General features: G+C 39.0%; 1 pseudogene; it reads right to left on the reverse strand.

Moving 5' to 3' along the window:
* Nucleotides 1–16,747, reverse strand: part of LOC147789240 (uncharacterized) — a 28,858-nt pseudogene that overhangs the window by 1,287 nt on the left and 10,824 nt on the right.

The raw sequence follows: 16,747 nt of genomic DNA on the forward strand, positions 1-16,747 counted from the left end.
AAATACACACATCGTGGGGTCCATCCCAGGCAGGCTCACTCACTCCTCCATGCCGCCGTCGAGTCCGGCATCTCCATCACCGCCGCTAGGAGGGCAGCGCTGCGAAGACAGACATTGAAATGTCGTCGAGCGAGTGATAAGGGAGACGACTGCTTCTATGTAGTACCCGATGCTGACGAGGTCCAACTACAACGAGTGGGCCTTGTTGATGCGTGTTTGTTGAGCCGGGAGGAAGGAGAAACGATTGAATACCGGAAGGATCGGCTGGCGTTCGCTGCCATATTACTACGCTTTGTGCCTCTAGAGATGTTGGCGTCTCTCTCCACCAAGCACACCGCGCAATCGGCCTGTCTCTTCACCAAGCGCACCGCGCAATCTGCCCGTCTCTTCACCTAGCGCACCACGCAATCGGCTTGGGAGGGAATCAGATCCCGTCGGGTTGTGATGTGCAGCGAGTGTGGGAATCAAACATTGAGCAACTGCAGAAGGAGCTCTCAGAGATCCGCTTTAAGGACGCGGCGAATCCGTCGATGACTTTTCAATGCGGATCACGGGGATTACCAACAGCATCACCACTCTCGGTGGCATCAGCGAGACAGAAATCGTGAAGAAGATGCTGCAGGTCGCCCCTGATCACCTCGAGCAAGTCGTGATTTCAATTGAGACATTACTTGAAGTGAACGATCTAACGGTGGAAGAGATGACTGGAAGACTGCGTAACGTCGAGCAGCGGAAGAAGAATGCCGCTTCAGCTGTCGATAATGAGGGTTGTCTACTCCTCACTGAGGAGGAATGACTTGCATGTCTAAAGCTCCGCGACAACACCAGCGAGAGCAACGGGTTCTTCAGCTGCAAAGGCGGTAAGAAGCCATGGAAATCTGGCGCATGCGCGGGAAAGAAGGGGATCAAAAGAAGGAGTCGAACGATGGCGGGCCAATCTAGTGCTCGAACTGCGGGAAGAAGAGTCACCTGAGCAAGAATTGCTGGAGCAAGCTCAGGAACAAAGAGAAGGCCCACGTGGCTCGATCCGAGGAGGAAGGGCCGACTATTTTCATGGTGAGCGCATCGGTCTTATCCGACGTCCCCAATTTCGATTCCAAATCCACGGAGGTAATCGACGATGGCGTAACTGCTCCTCCGGTGAGTGTCGAACCCGAGGAAGAGCTCCAGCTGGGCGTAACAAAGGTGGCATCGGCTGGGAAGCCAATTCAACTGAAGAAGGAGCGAGCGTTCGTTTAGATCGGCGAGAGGGGCGAGTAGCATGAGCACCGGCGATTGGTCCTCGACACAGGGGCAACAAACCATATGACTGGGGCTAGATCCGTGTCTCCAAGCTCGACTCGGAGATTTGCGGGATGATAAAATTTGGCAACGTCTCCATCGTCGAGATCGAAGGGCGTGACACCATCTTGTTCGTTGGCAAGGGAGGCGAGTACCGCAAGCTGACAGGCGTCTACGTCATCCAGAGGCTCAAGGCTAATCTTGTGAGCTTGGGTCTACTCGATAAGGCTGGCTGCTTCATTTTCATCAAGCGTGGGCTACTCAAAATTTGCGATGATCGACGATGGCTGCTTGCGCAAGTTTGGCGCACGACAAACTGTCTTTACATCTTGGAGTTGGAGATAGAGTAACCGGTGAGCTTCTTGGCCAGGATCGAAGAAGTAGCTTGGAGGTGGCACGCAAGGTATGGACACATGTTCATCGGCTACGAACCCGGGAGCAAGGCGTACAGGCTCTATGATCCTGCGAAGGGGTGAGCTCACGTGTCTCACAATGTCATCTTTGACGAAAGCACCTTCTGGCAGTGGAACAACGTGATTGAGGCAGACCAAAGTCTAAATCAATTCATGATGGAGTACCTCGTCACCGAGCCGGGAGAAGGAGGAGTGCAACATCAAGAACTGTTACTAGCAGCTGCGCCCCCTAAACAGTGGAGTTTGCAACACCACGAACTGTGGATTCGACGCTGGATGCCGATCATGATGAGGATCAGGTGGCCAGGTACTGGAGGATGGAAGACCTAATGGAAGAAGGTGAACCACCTGGACTGGCGGCGCACGCACTCGAACAAGAGGTGGCCGAACTGCATGCCATCAGCGCAGATGAACCGAACACCTTTGTCGAAGTAGAAAGGAACCCGTGCTGGCTGAAGGCAATGCAGGAGGGGATGATACCCATCGCTGAGAACAAGACTAGAGTCTAGAGGACATGTCGTTGGGACACCGAGCCATAGGGCTCAAATGGGTCTTCAAACTGAAGCGTAACGAAGAGGGAGAAGTTGTGAAACACAAGGCTCGTCTGGTGGCAAAGTGCTACGTCCAGAAGCAAGGAGTGGACTTCAAGAAGGTATTCGCACCGGTGGTAAGGCTGGAATCTGTCCGCCTATTGCTGGCAATTGCGACACATCATTCCTGGAAGGTCCACCACATGGACGTGAAATCCGCGTTCCTCAAGGAGAGTCGAAGGAGACCGTCTATGTCTGACAACCATCGGGCTTCCTGGACAACGAGAACCCTAACAAGGTATTGCGCCTGCACAAGGCACTCTATGGGCTTCGGCAAGCACCACGAGCCTAGAACGCGAAGCTCGACAGTACCTTGCTGTCGCTGAAGTTCAAGCGCTGTGCCTCTGAGCATGGCATGTACACGCACGACCACGGCGAGCAGCGACTGATCGTGAGAGTGTACGTCGACGACCTCATAATCACTAGAGGCGATATGGAAGTCCTTAGAAGATTCAAGAGGAAGATATCAAAGAACTTTAAGATTAGCAATCTCGGCGTGCTCAACTACTATCTCGGCATCGAAGTGCAACAGAGTACTGCCGACATCACCATCTGTCAAGGTGCGTATGCAAAGAAGCTGTTGGACACAGTTGGGCTAGCGGACAGTAACCCTACAAGGACACCAATGGAAGCCCGACTTCAACTAAGGAAAGTTGGCACTACAATGGCAGTTGACTCCACCAATTACCGCAACATTGTCGGGAGCCTGCGCTATCTGGTAAACACACGCCTTGACCTTGCTTATTTCGTTGGATACGTGAATAGGTTAGGGAGGAGCATTTTGTGGCTGTCAAGCGCATCCTGCGCTATGTGGCCGGAACCAGAGGCTGGGGTGTGAGATACTGCATAGTGAGAGGAAAGGAGAAGCTTGAGCTGGTCGGCTACAGTGATAGTAACATGGCCGGTGACGTTAATGATTGGAAGAGCACTAGCGGGATGATTTACTTCCTCTCAGGCGACGCGATCTGGTGGCAATCAACTAAGCAAAAGGTAGTTGCTTTATCTTCTTGCGAAGTAGAGTACATTGCCGCTTTGACGACAGCAACACAGGGGGTCTGGCTTATGCGACTGATGGAAGAAATCATCGAAAAAGAAGGCGATCCACCAATGCTTTACGTGAACAACAAAGCTACAATCTCTTTGATAAAAAATCCGATTTTGCACAACCTTAGCAAGCACATAGAAATCATATTCCACTACATCCGAAAATGTGCAGACCGGGGGCTCATTAAAATTGATTTCATCCGAACAGAGGAACAGCTTGGAGACATTTTCACCAAGTCCCTGGTGCGGGTAAAATTTGAAGAACTACGCTCAACGATCGAAGTTCAAATCATAAGGTAGATATACCACAACTTTTAGGAGGAGATTGTTAGATAAAAGCTATGGTTTTTCCTTATTTAGTATATTCGCACGTTTCCTTAAACTTAGTTGTTTTTCTGGTTTTTGGATATCTGAATCAATGCTTCACGTATAATGAAAGAGCGTATTTTTTGCTGGCCATTTGGACCAACTTTGGGCGTAAGATTTGTGCCACTACGCTAATTTTAGGATAGGATGATTATTTAAATATGTCAACTAAATGAAAATAACATCCATCAGCGCATACTTTCTCTCTCTGTTATTTTTCTGTTATTTTTTTTTCTTCCAACAAATTTCCTTCGGCCGTTTTTTACTTTGTCGACGATTTCTTCTCGATTATCAGAAGTCAACACATTTATGTGTGGGGTTTTAACAAATATTCTCATGGTATCAAAATCTTTTTGATTTAGCAACCCCAATTTTTTTTTTCAATGGCTTAGGAATCCTCTACTCATCTTCTCCTCTACCACTACTGCTGGCTTTAACGCCGCAGGGGCAGTCGCCATGGTTGCTGCAGGCAGAGCCAATTGATACTCTTCGGCTCCACCCTTTTGACATCCAAAACATCAATCACAAGTTAACCCTGTACATACAACCTCACCTTCTCCAACACAATCGGTTTCCTTTTAGCCAACATAGTCTCTTTCATTTTCTTACCAATAAGCCGTTCATCCTTCATAGAAACCTTAACCTCAGGATCCACATCAACGTTCTCATCAGAAATATATGGAATCTCGACAAGCCCATCGACCTTCCTCAGATATTTACCTTCAAAATTCAGGCCTCGCACTACCCTCTTCGCCAACCAAGTTTCCACCGGCCTCCTTGCCAAAATCGGCTCCTTCTCCCACTATGGCGACTCTTCCAGCTTCAACACCATCTTTGTCCCTTGCTCTGGGGGCGTGACTCTCTCTCCGTCCATTGAAACTGTTGGGTTTTATGTCCTAAAACTCATAGTTTGTAAACAAAAACATATTCTGTTTTCAATAAAGTTATTATTGATGTTTATTCAGTAAAGATTGTTATCGAATAAAGTGAATTTTACGATTATTAATCTAAATCCAATAAACTATGAACACTCTGACTATAGTATGATTACTTGAACTATATGTAGAGACATAAGAGTGGATCAAGTTCAAGTATATAGTCAAAATGATCTATAGTACATGGATAAAGCTGAGTACCTTATCTTGGGGACACTATGGATGTGGCCCACTTTTGTATATGATATAAACAATGTGATCACTAAATTGTGCATGCAGAGGCATGTGAGTGGGGGCGTCCTATGCAATGAGTATTGCATAAGATCGGACCATGAAGAAAATCACTAACTTTATAATGTTGTTTATTGTTGAAACTGATTTTTTTTCATTCGATGACCTAGGTAACTCGATCTTAATCTTGAGCTAACCATGAACTCCTATTTATTCAGAATTATCCTTAGATTTGCATGGGTGAAAGTGGCTCGAGTTCACCGACTCAATAGGCCTCCCATTTTAGGGGTAAGACTGGGTGAATGGCTGGGGACATGGGGTGCAAGATAGAATTCACTCCTACTCACTTTCAGGAATAGAAGAGAGGTAGTTCCCTTGAGTACTTACTCCAGGTCTTGAACAAGGAGCCCCACCCTCTCATTGGCCTGAGAAGGATTCGGTTTACTGGTTGGACCACAAACCAATTGTTCATTAGAGGATCAGTGGGACATAAGGAACAAGAAGTAACTTCAGGGGTAAAACGGTAAATTGACCCAGCTCTAGTTACGAACAACTTGTGAAGGATCGACTTACTAATCATGGTTATATCAAATGGACAGAAATATATCTATAGTGAGGGGAGTGCAATTACTAGGCTCTAGTGGAGTGTCCTAGTAGTTAACGAATGTTGGTTAACAAGGTTAATGAGTTTAGCCGGTTAATCTCGGATCGTTGGAGCCCATGATCTATAGGTACATTAGGTCCCCCTGCTAGCTCATATCGGACTAAACCATAGAATAGTGTGACAAGTGAGTTCGAAGTGTTCGAATTCAAATTAGGGAATATGCGCTAAATATATACGATATATTTAACCATATTTTTGTTTTCTTTATGAATTAAACAAAAAGAGAGAATCGGAGATATTTAAATAAGATTTAAATATTTTAATCAAATATGTGACGGAATTGATTGGGATTGACATTTGAATTAATGTTAAATATTAATTAATAGTTTAATTAATCCTTTAATGTTACTTTAATTTGAAATTAATTATTCAAATTAATTGTTGAATTAAATTGGAGAAAGTCGAAATGTTGACTTCACTCAATGGAAAAATCTATGTTTGATTTAGTAGAATTTTGAGTGTCAAAATTTGGTTAACTTAAACTTGCATGCTTTACTGTAATCCACCCATTTGAGTGGAATTTTGAGCGTCAAAATTTGGTGATCTCAAACTTGCATGAAAATGCAAATATGACTCTATAAATAGATTGATCAAGGTACATGAAACTTCTTGCTTGGAAAAATCTTGAGAAAAACCCTCACAAACTCTCTATTCATATATACTAAATCCCTTCCAAGTTTAGTTACTCACCGGATTCTACAATCCCGTTCTAAGGTCGGAGAATAGTAGAGAAGACACTAGTGGTAGTTCAAAATCGGTTTGTGAGGAAAAATGAATTTGAATTACAAAAGGTTAGTACTCAAACTTCTTGAGTTTTAATACTTATGAATATGCTAGTTAATTTACTATAATTGATGTCTAAGAGTGCCTAAGATCCAAATTGCTTACGCATGTGTTATAACAATACCATCACAAACTTCACCTCCTGCAATGGCGCTGGCTACTTCTCCACTGGCTCCGCCTACTGCTCCGTCGTTGGCCCCCACTCCTGGCAATGGTGGTGCTATGAATAGAATCGTTGTCTCTAGATCTATCATTGTGGTTCTTCACCCACTCCTTGATGGCCTCTTTATTAGTCAGTTAAAATATGCTCGAGATATTCTTACTCGTGCTCATTTTCTTGATAGCAAATCAGTCCACAAGGTGCAGACCCCACTCCGTCTCCGTCCCTCTCTTTCTTTCTTCGTGAAAAATACACCTTAGAGTTTGCATTCTCTTGTTCTAACTGCCACCATGTCCACCTTTTCTTCTTCACAGCCACCATTGAACCCTCTCTCTCTCTGTCTCTTGCCCTTTTTTTTAGAATAGAGCGATCACCCTAATTCTAAAGCCTCTACCTTGCGTCTCTATATTCCACAACCCATAGTTGTTTCTCAACATCTGACAGCTGATGGTTCTCCTTTCTCTAATCCTACTCTCTATCGATCTCCTATTCGCGTCTTCTTTATTGACTTTCTAACCCATCGGTTTCTATTTTTCCAATTTCTTCCTTCTTCGTTATCTGTTTCCATACTCTCTCGTTTAATTCTCGTCCTATTTTTAATTGCAATTTCTATATCTTCCAATGTTAGATGTGCAAGAATTGTGATGGGGACTTTCCATTCTCTCCTATCCTATTTTTAATTGCAATTTCTATATTGGAAGTTGGATTCTCAAGAATTTTGATGGGGATTTTCCGTTTTTTTTTTTTTTTTTGGGGACTTGACGAAGGTCCTTCCAATAGTACTCTCTTTCTATTCTCTCGTTCTTCCTCTTGTTCCCCTTCCTACATTCGGAACCAAGACAGTATTGCCACTGTCGGACGATTCCTCTGCAGTTTTCAATAGCTAAGAAAATACTATGTCGCCCGATCAGACTCCTCCTCCAAACCAGGTTGCTGATATCTTCACAAAAAGTGTTTATCCACCTCTCTTTGAATTTTTCAGATACAAGCTTTACATTCGTTCAAATCCGACGCTCAGCTTGCGCGGGTTGTTAAGAATACTTTGCCTTCCATTATGGTTTATCATGGGTACCATATTTTACCTTTTATTAAATATTTTCTTCAATTACTGTTTACCATAGTATCATATTTGATCTTTTATTTATTATATGCAAATATCTTAAATCTGTTTATTGCTCTTTTTATTTATTGTTGATTCCATTACTTTTGTAATTTATTTGATGATTATAATTAGAGAATTTCCAGGGCTGTTTAAATGTTATGGTTTTAGCAAATATTCTCGTTAAAAAGAACGCTGACCTCAATTTGATTTCCACCTCAATTTGATTTCCAAGGGCCGCAAGATGCATGGCATTGTTTCCTTCGTCATTACACCAATCAAGTATTGAGGCCATGCAAGTTTGTTGGATCCATTCTAGCAAGATTTTAACCGATTCAATATCTTCACTTTTAACAGCAATATGTAGAGCAGACTCATTACGATTGGTCAATTCTTTAATTGATTTTGGGCATGAAGTTAGAAACTTTGCCAATATATCAACCATGCCTCCCGAAGCTGCAATGTGCAATGGAGTTAAGCCCTCTCTCCCTTGTATGCTTACGAGTTCTCGATCGATATCGACGAGCCGCAGCACGGTTTTCGTTTGGTTATTTTGCAATGCCAAGTGGATAGGGGTATAGCCCTCTGGGTTAAGCTTCTTGGCTAAAGATGGTTTCAACCTCATGATCTCCAAGGAAAAAGGGACATGCCCGGCTGATGCTGAGATGTGTAATGGGGTATCCACAAACGGTACCTTTCAAAGAATAGACACAAATCAATCCCAAACCGTAAGAGTGATGCTAAACATATGAACAATAAAAATCTTTAGCTGTTTTGAGTTCATGAATAAGTGGATGAATAAGTGGGGATGATAATTTGACCTTTTAATTTAGAATAGAATGTCTTGAATTTTAAAATGGTGCATAGTATGTTTAATATATTAGTATAATAGTGTACACAAAATAGTTTTCTATCATTTTTTTTAAAAAACATCAATTTTTTATGATCATCCATCTTTGAAAAAAAAACTCATAATTTAAAATGGGTTGAGCACCGTATATTCTTAAGTGATTTTCTATATGTTTATTTTTTAAGAATGGAGGGTGAGGCCTAGCTTACTAAGCACTAGTTTGTTTTGACTACTTTGAGAAACGAAGGTTTGTATGTAAATTTAAAGAAATGCAGCTTTTGCATGGAAAACGTTAACTTTTTTTGATTCGTAGTTTCATCTAATGATGGTGTTGAGGTTGATGAGGAGAAAGGGAAGGCTATAAAAGATTGGCCTACAACTAAAAGTTTAAGTGAGGTAAGAAGTTTTTCTTGTCTTGCAAGTTTTTACCGTAGGTTCATTAAGCATTTTAGTACAATTGCTTTATCCTTGAATGAACTTGTTAAGGAAAATGTATCTTTTGTAAGGGAAAAAGATCAAGAACTTGTTTTTTACGCTTTGAAACAAAAATTGAGTTATGCTCCCTTGCTTGCATTACTAATTTTGAGTCAACTTTTGAAATTGAATGTGATGCTAGTGGAGTAGGGATAGGTGCTGTATTAATACAAAATTAAAGATCTTTAATGTTTTTTAGTGAGAAGTTGACTGGTGCATCTTTGAGGTAACCAACTTATGATAAAGAGATTTATGCTTTGGTCCGTGCATTGCAAACCTGACAACATTATCTTTCGCCTAAGGAGTTCGTTATTCATACGGATCATGAAAGTTTAAAGCATTTGGGAGATCAATAAACTTAGTAGACGATATGACAAGTGGTTGGAATTTAATGAAACATTCTCTTAGTCATAAAATATAAACAAGGTATGGAGAACATTGTTGCAAATGCTTTATCACGAAGGTATGTCCTCCTCAATACCTTGAATGCTAAGTTGTTGGGTTTTGAACACATAAAGGACTTTTATCAACATGACATGTTCTTTGCTCCTTTTGTTGAATCTTGTGAAGAAGGACTCGTTGTGGATAATTACTCGTTGGTAGATGGATTGTTGTTTCCAAAAGACAAACTTTGCATACCATCTTGTTCCATAAGTGAGTTACTTGTGAGGGAAGCTCATGGAGGTGGTTTAATGGCACACCATGGAGTTTCTAAACTTATGATATGCTTTCTAAAATTTTTTTTGGCTTAACATGAGACATGATGTTAATAAAGTTTGTGCTTGTTGCATAGCATTTAAATAAGCTAAGTCTAGGCTTCAACCTCATGCTTTATATTCCCCATTACATGTTTCTAATGGTCCTTGGATTGATATATCAATGGATTTTGTTTTAGGTTTACCTAGGACTAGGAAAGGTTGTGATAGCATCTTTGTTGTGGTTGATCGATTTAGTAAAATAGCTCATTTTACTCCTTGTCACAAAACAAATGATGCAAAACATATTGCCAACTTGTTCTTTAGGGAAGTTATACAATTGCATGGTCTTCCTAAAAGCATCGTTAGTGATCGTGATGTTAAATTTTTAAGCCATTTTTGACGTGTTTTATGGAGTAAGTTGGGAACTAAGCAAGTATATTCAACTACTTGTCATCCTCAAACGGATGAACAAACTGAGGTTGTTAATAGAACCATAACTGCAGGGACAAACTGAGGTTGTTAATAGAACCATGACAACTATGCTTAAGGCTATTATTGAAAAGAATCTTAAGACTTGAGAGGATTGTTTGCCATTTATCAAATTTGCATATAATAGGATTTTTCATAGCACTATTAAATGCACACCTTGTGAAATTGTTTATGACTTTAATCCTTTAACTCCCATTGATTGGTTACCTATGCCGCCAAAAGAGTTTGTTAATTTTGATGCAAATGCCAAGGTTGAGGGTGGTCATAAATTGCACAAGCACGTAAAAGAACAATTGAGAAGTAAAATTCCAACGATGCCTCCACGACACAAGATTTTCATCTTCAAGCCATGAGATTGGGTTTGGGTGCATCTTTTAAAAAGAAAAATTTCTTACTCAAAGAAAATCTAAGCTTTTACCGAGGAGATGGACCTTTCAAAGTTCTTGAGCATATCAACGACAATGTTTATAAAATTGATTTACCTGGTAAGTATGGTGTTAGTGTAACTTTTAATGTTGTTGATTTGAGTCCTTTTGATGTAGATGATGACTGAGATTTGAGGACGAATCCTTCTCAAGAGGCGGAGAATGATATAACCACGACCAAAGAATTTTCTTACTTCAAGGTCTAGTTACAAGGACGAGAGCGAAGAGGTTACAACAAGTTTTAGTCACTTATATTCAAGCTATGAGATTGTCAAAGGAAAATTTAAAAGATGTTGGAGATTTTCCCTATATGTTGTGCAAAGTTGAGATTCAAGATAGAAACACATTCACTTTAATTTGCATTTAATGAACTCATAGTTAAATTTATGGAACTAGTTCAAGGATGGTTAATAAGCACATTTCATTTATTACATTATTTAATTATAATTTAAATATTTGTTTGTCATTTATGTTAATTTTTAATATAGTAGTTAAGGTTATATGGTAAGCCACCTCGGTTACCATATTCCATCATTAACTAGCCATTATAACAGGAGGTTATGTGTCACGTAAGTTAAGGTGGTCAAAGGATATTAAAACTTTCTTTTTTTATTGTAGACCTCACATTTTGGGATTGAAAAGAATAGAGTTTCTATTTTATATTTGTTGAGAGCTAAGCTTTCACTTTGCAAATTCTTGTGTTTAGAGCTTGCATGCTAGAGTTATTCAAGTGGTATTGATCAAACCTCTTGTAGAGTGATTCGAATCACGAGTTTAGAAACGAGTTTTCATTACTCTTAATCTTGATCATCAAGGTAATCATTTCCAAAACTTTCCCTTGAGTTGATTCCATATAAAAAAGGCTAGACTTGAATGCACCTAGAGATTAGATTAACTCGATGGAGCTAGTCCTAAACTTCTTGGAAATGCGCGATGAGATTTAGCCCCTAAAAATCTAATAAATTTCGTTGACAAGGAGGACTAAGAAAGCTTAACAAGCCTAGTAACAATGTAATGGCTCCAACAAAGTTTGCCTTCTATTTCTTCTTATATGCTTTTAGCGCTAGTAGCGCCCCTACCAAGCGGTAGGAATATAGGTACTATCAAGTCATGCTTGGTCCGGTGAAAATGACCACGAGTCTCCTGAAGAGAACTTCTATGTCATAAACCCATCCTAAGAGGGAGTGTGGGACCACGCAGATAACCTAGTAATTGACCGACACATAGGGGTTGCTCTCCCAAATTCAAAGTGACTCTATGGCCCCGTGGAAGGGTTAATAGCTAACCTTCCATGGATGATATTCAGACCAACTAGATGTCATACTATCCTATTAGATTTTGGGAGGTACCACCAACCACAACCCAGAATATCAATCATTCACTACTTTTGCTATGCAATCTGACTAAGTCCAAGAATAGAAAAATAGTTCACCCCATAGATGAGATTTTTAGCCCAGTAGATTCATAGTGCCAGAAATGGGTGAAACTCCTCTAAACCAAGAGTGGATATGAGAGCTGCTTGAAAAAATGAGAATAACTTATTAGAATTAAATGCGATGAGAGCTTATACGTAGGCTAGTTATTGAGTAATTTTATACTCTCTCCTTTCTATATTTTTTTTTTCAAGTGAGTGATACTGCTGATCGAGGTGTCATTATGCTTGGAAACTGCGTTGTTACAAATTGTTGTTAATCCTAGGCATTTGTTGATGCTCATTTGGATACAATGTTCTCCATTTGGAAATAACTTGAACAACATTTATTTTGTAGTATTTTCATTTGGGATTTTGGCTGACATTCATTCACACAAAATTTTACTATATTTTTACTACTATTGTTTTCATTTGTTTACTTTTGCATTGTCTTTTTAGTCACTACTCGTGATTCAAAACTTCAAACTCGTGATTCAAAACTTCAAAAATCGAGTTATGATGAATAGAGATATAGCAACATTACGTTACAAATAGAATCAAATAGATATTCAAGAGTGACTAGGTATTCAAACAATAGCACACTGTTTCATAAAGCTGTACGATTTTTTCAATCTAAATAAAGTAGATTTTACATGAAAAAGATTTGATGAAAAAGATTTGATTAGGCTCGAGAAGAGTGGACTTGCAACATTGCTCAGCAAAAGAACCCGACTTCTGAAACTCTTAGTCTAGTGGGAGATCTAACTTATGGGCTTGGAAAGAATAGGGAAGGGAATAAAACAAAGAGGAGACACATTGTAGGAACATGGTTCATTCACTCAACTACTTATGAACGCACAGTTTTGGCTAACTAGTCACTTTCGTGAATCACGAGCGAAAAATCGTTTCTTTTAATATCAAATTTTTGCACTCATTGCAGATGACTAGGTCATACTCATAATACGAACCAACCCGCCACTAAGAAGGACCTATATTCCAACAACCTAGAAAGGAAGTAGAAGCCACTGACCAAAGCTGTTCATTAAAAGCTCCTTTTAAGTATAAGCATGATCTAATAACAAACAAAAGCGAGGACAACAAAATACTACAAAAGGAACATACATCAATGCATCCCCTTAACAACTCTAGAAGAACCTCCACGGTAGGTAGCAATTTTCTAGTAATGACTATTTGGCCTATCCTCATTGAAAATCGAGTCAAAGGCAAAGTGTAGCACCAAGTTAAGATAAATTGAGTATTTATCACACAATCATAGTGTTTCACGGATCGAAAAAGTGTCAAAGAGCTTTAAAATAAATTCAAATGAGATGTAAAATAGAAATCAAATATTTCCTATCTTAATCTACTTTGTCCTCTATTCGATGCTAAGGTTTTTCTTCCTTGGTCGGTTGGAATCTTGTGAATAAGGTCTCCTTCAAATCTAATGATAGGTTTGAGCGTGGTTATCCCTAAACCGAATGTTATTTCCTCTATTTTTACTTGTGTTTCCTCCGTGATCAAATGATATGAGAGGGTGAGGATGACTATACTTTTTGGAGTGAACTCCAAGTGAATATGAAGTGCTTGGACATAGGTTCTACCTTAGAATGAAAGATAATTCAAAATTAGCTTTGTCCATGAGTAAGAAACAATAGGTAATACAACTACAACTGCGAATCTCATAGAGAGTTTAATTTTGGCTCAGAATGAATGCTGGCAACATGCTTAACACATACAAGTCAGATAGGAAGTGGTGTTTCCAATAACGAATGAGTGACTAACGCATAAGAACCTGCCTTTGATAGGAAAAAAGTAACTCGAAATAACGGCTGATACCATGTGCATTGAGGAGCAAAAGGAGGAATCTTCTTGATGAGGGGATCATATCTGTTTAGCTAGTTGGTGAAGCAATATCTTTCCATGGTGATGATTAGTAGTTGGTCCAAGAGTATGGTCAACCACTCTCTAACTATGACATTGCCTAAACTCCTATAAGAGGTAGAAGTGAAAATTTTGTAGCAACGGGCGAAAGCTTGACAAAGTAAGCTGTGTGGAGGTAGAAAACCTACAAGTCGTAAACTTATTTTCTCAGAGAAGAGGCAATGATGGTATCTCGAGAATAAGCAATGACTAAGAGTGTGCTAGTAGCTACAATAATATAGAGGATACAAATATTATCTAGAATGATTGTGCGTAAAGTTCCTATAGGTGGCTTTTTAAGTTTGTCGTCAAACTCTAATACTCAACCCTCGACAAACGGTGGAACTACTAAGCTGGAATATGGTACGGGCAGATGATATTTTTGGTGGGCAGTGAAATATGTAGTGATCTAAAAGACTATCAATGGTAAAAGTACTCTGTTGGGCAATGACACGAAGAGACGAATGATATGAGAATGAATTAGATTAGATACCTTACTAGTTCTAGCCGAAAACACTGAATACTAGCCACTGTGTGTATCAAACCAAACTGTACAATGTTATAGCTAACGTGTTAAGTATCCTGATTGGGGAGTATTCTAGCAAGATTGATACTCAATAGAATTTACCCAAGGCCACACAAATAGTAGAGCATGTGATTTGATTTGACGCAAAGTGAAGAACTTTACTAGGGCTTGACGTGTACCAACTTCTCTTGAAAGAGATGAGTGCCTTCAGGAACACAGGTGGTGCATGGTTGTTGTCAGCTAGTGTCGTAAGGTGTTGGGTTAAGTCTTGTAATGAACACAACCCTCATGTTTAGTTGTCAACCGTTGAGGTTGAAACATTGAGCAGACTAGCGAAGGAGTAGACTGAGTTTCTTCACAGATTCTCTCCGTTCACGATAACTTATTTGAGACCTTACTTCTACGACTACTCCCTCGAATAGGAAGGGGCATTTTTTTTTCTTCTCATTAGCTCCCGTAACACTTAAACAAAAAGAATTTTCATAAAGGTATCTTATCTATCTAAGAGACAGATAGAGAATTAATCTTGTTACCCTTACCGAATCAATTCGAGCCGGCACACAATGTCCTCCTAATACGCAAGTGAGGGACCCCTATGATGACTAGGGGGCCTAAAAATTACTTTATACACGGGGAGTAAAGCCAAAGACTCCAAGAGAGAATTCCCATGTCAAGGGTTGCGAGGCTTGTTTGAAATTCCAGGTCTCATCTTCATTGATATTATTAAGTTATAAAATTAAACCATTAACCATTGAGATGATAACTAGTGTATTATCCACTTATTTATGCTTGAATAGACAGTCATTTTAGTTCGTTTAAAATAATATATGGTCAAATCATTTAATACTATGAATTCTTTCATTTGAAATGCAAAAACAAATGTGTTCATACCTGATCTATGCATTCTAAAATGTAGGCATCTTCCTGAAGTATCGAATACAAGGAGTCGATATCTCCACAAGATGCAACTTCCTTCGACCTTTGGTTCATTCTTTTTTCAGAAAACTGCAGCATGCACAAAACACGAAATTTGTATCAAACTTAGAGATAGTTGGGCGATATCTAATGTCCCATTTAATAACCTTCAATGATACCTTTTTAATAGTGTTTCAAAATTCACTCTAAGTTTCTATAAATAATAATAAAAAGAGACTAGTTTTTAAAAATTTGTTTTTGTTCGTAGAAAACTCGAACCTCTACAAATCATGTTAACAAAAATATTTAATTTTACTTCAGCTTAAACGAGCTTAAAAATAATCTCTTTGGAACTAAACATATATTTTTCTCAACCAAAACTAAAATAAATTGAAAATCCTAAAACTAAAAACCAAAATAGCCCATGTGTTCGTGGTTGAGTTGGAGAATTTTTTTACAACCACCTCAATATTTTGATCATAAATTTTTCAATCAAAACAATTCTTATTAAACAATAAATCAACTCAATTCCACTATAAATTTTTTGAAATGGGTCTATTGTAAAATATCTATTTATCTATTTTCAAACATTTAATTGAAATTTGCAACTCAATTTTAATATATATTTTGAAAAATTACCCTTCAAATAGTTAAAAATTACCCTCTATTAATTTGTATTTATTTGAACTCAATCTAATCCATTCTGACCCTACCGATTGAGATGGGTTTATCGAATTTTTTGAACACCTCTAATTTTTGGACTCCATAGAAAGGGTTCGAGAATAATATTAAATTTAGAGATGGAAAAAGCATTATCAACTTGAGTACTAACTTAACAAATTAAAATACTGTCGTTCATCCCACCAACCAACAACAAAACAAAGTATATCGAATCCAAGACTAATATTAGACTTACCGATGAGATTGATGAAGAGACGAATGGACTGCCTGGTCGAAAACTTGAAAAACAAATTTCGAGGAATATTCTCGTTGATGTTCTTGGGAGCTAAGGAATCGAAGATTATATATAACGACATGGACGGTGGAAGACATTGATGAACTTGATTATTAAAATGAGCTGATGTTCAATTTCTTGAAACACCCGAGCTCGACACGTGTGAAGCTTTCAATTTCTTTTTAAAAAAATTCCAATGTACTAGAGAATACATACATGCAACAACTCAAAAAAAAAAAAAAAAAAAAAAAAAAGAAAAGAAAAAAAAGAAACCTACTTCCCCACTAATTCTCTACTCTCTTTTAAATAAGAAATAAAAATAAATTATCTATGAATGGCAACTCATTTCAATGGCAACTCATACCATGAACAATTTAGCTGTTCTAGGAAATAACTCTAGGATTTCTAGCCATTGAGAATCTATTAAATTTGGTTAGAAGTAACTAATAAAGAGAATATAATGAAAACACCAAAAGAGAATAGATAGATCGAAAACACATAAATAGAAGAGAATGAAA

Source organism: Cucurbita pepo, chromosome 15 (genome assembly GCF_057944985.1).
Source record: "Cucurbita pepo subsp. pepo isolate OVF chromosome 15, ASM5794498v1, whole genome shotgun sequence".
In the NCBI taxonomy this organism is placed as follows: domain Eukaryota; kingdom Viridiplantae; phylum Streptophyta; class Magnoliopsida; order Cucurbitales; family Cucurbitaceae; genus Cucurbita; species Cucurbita pepo.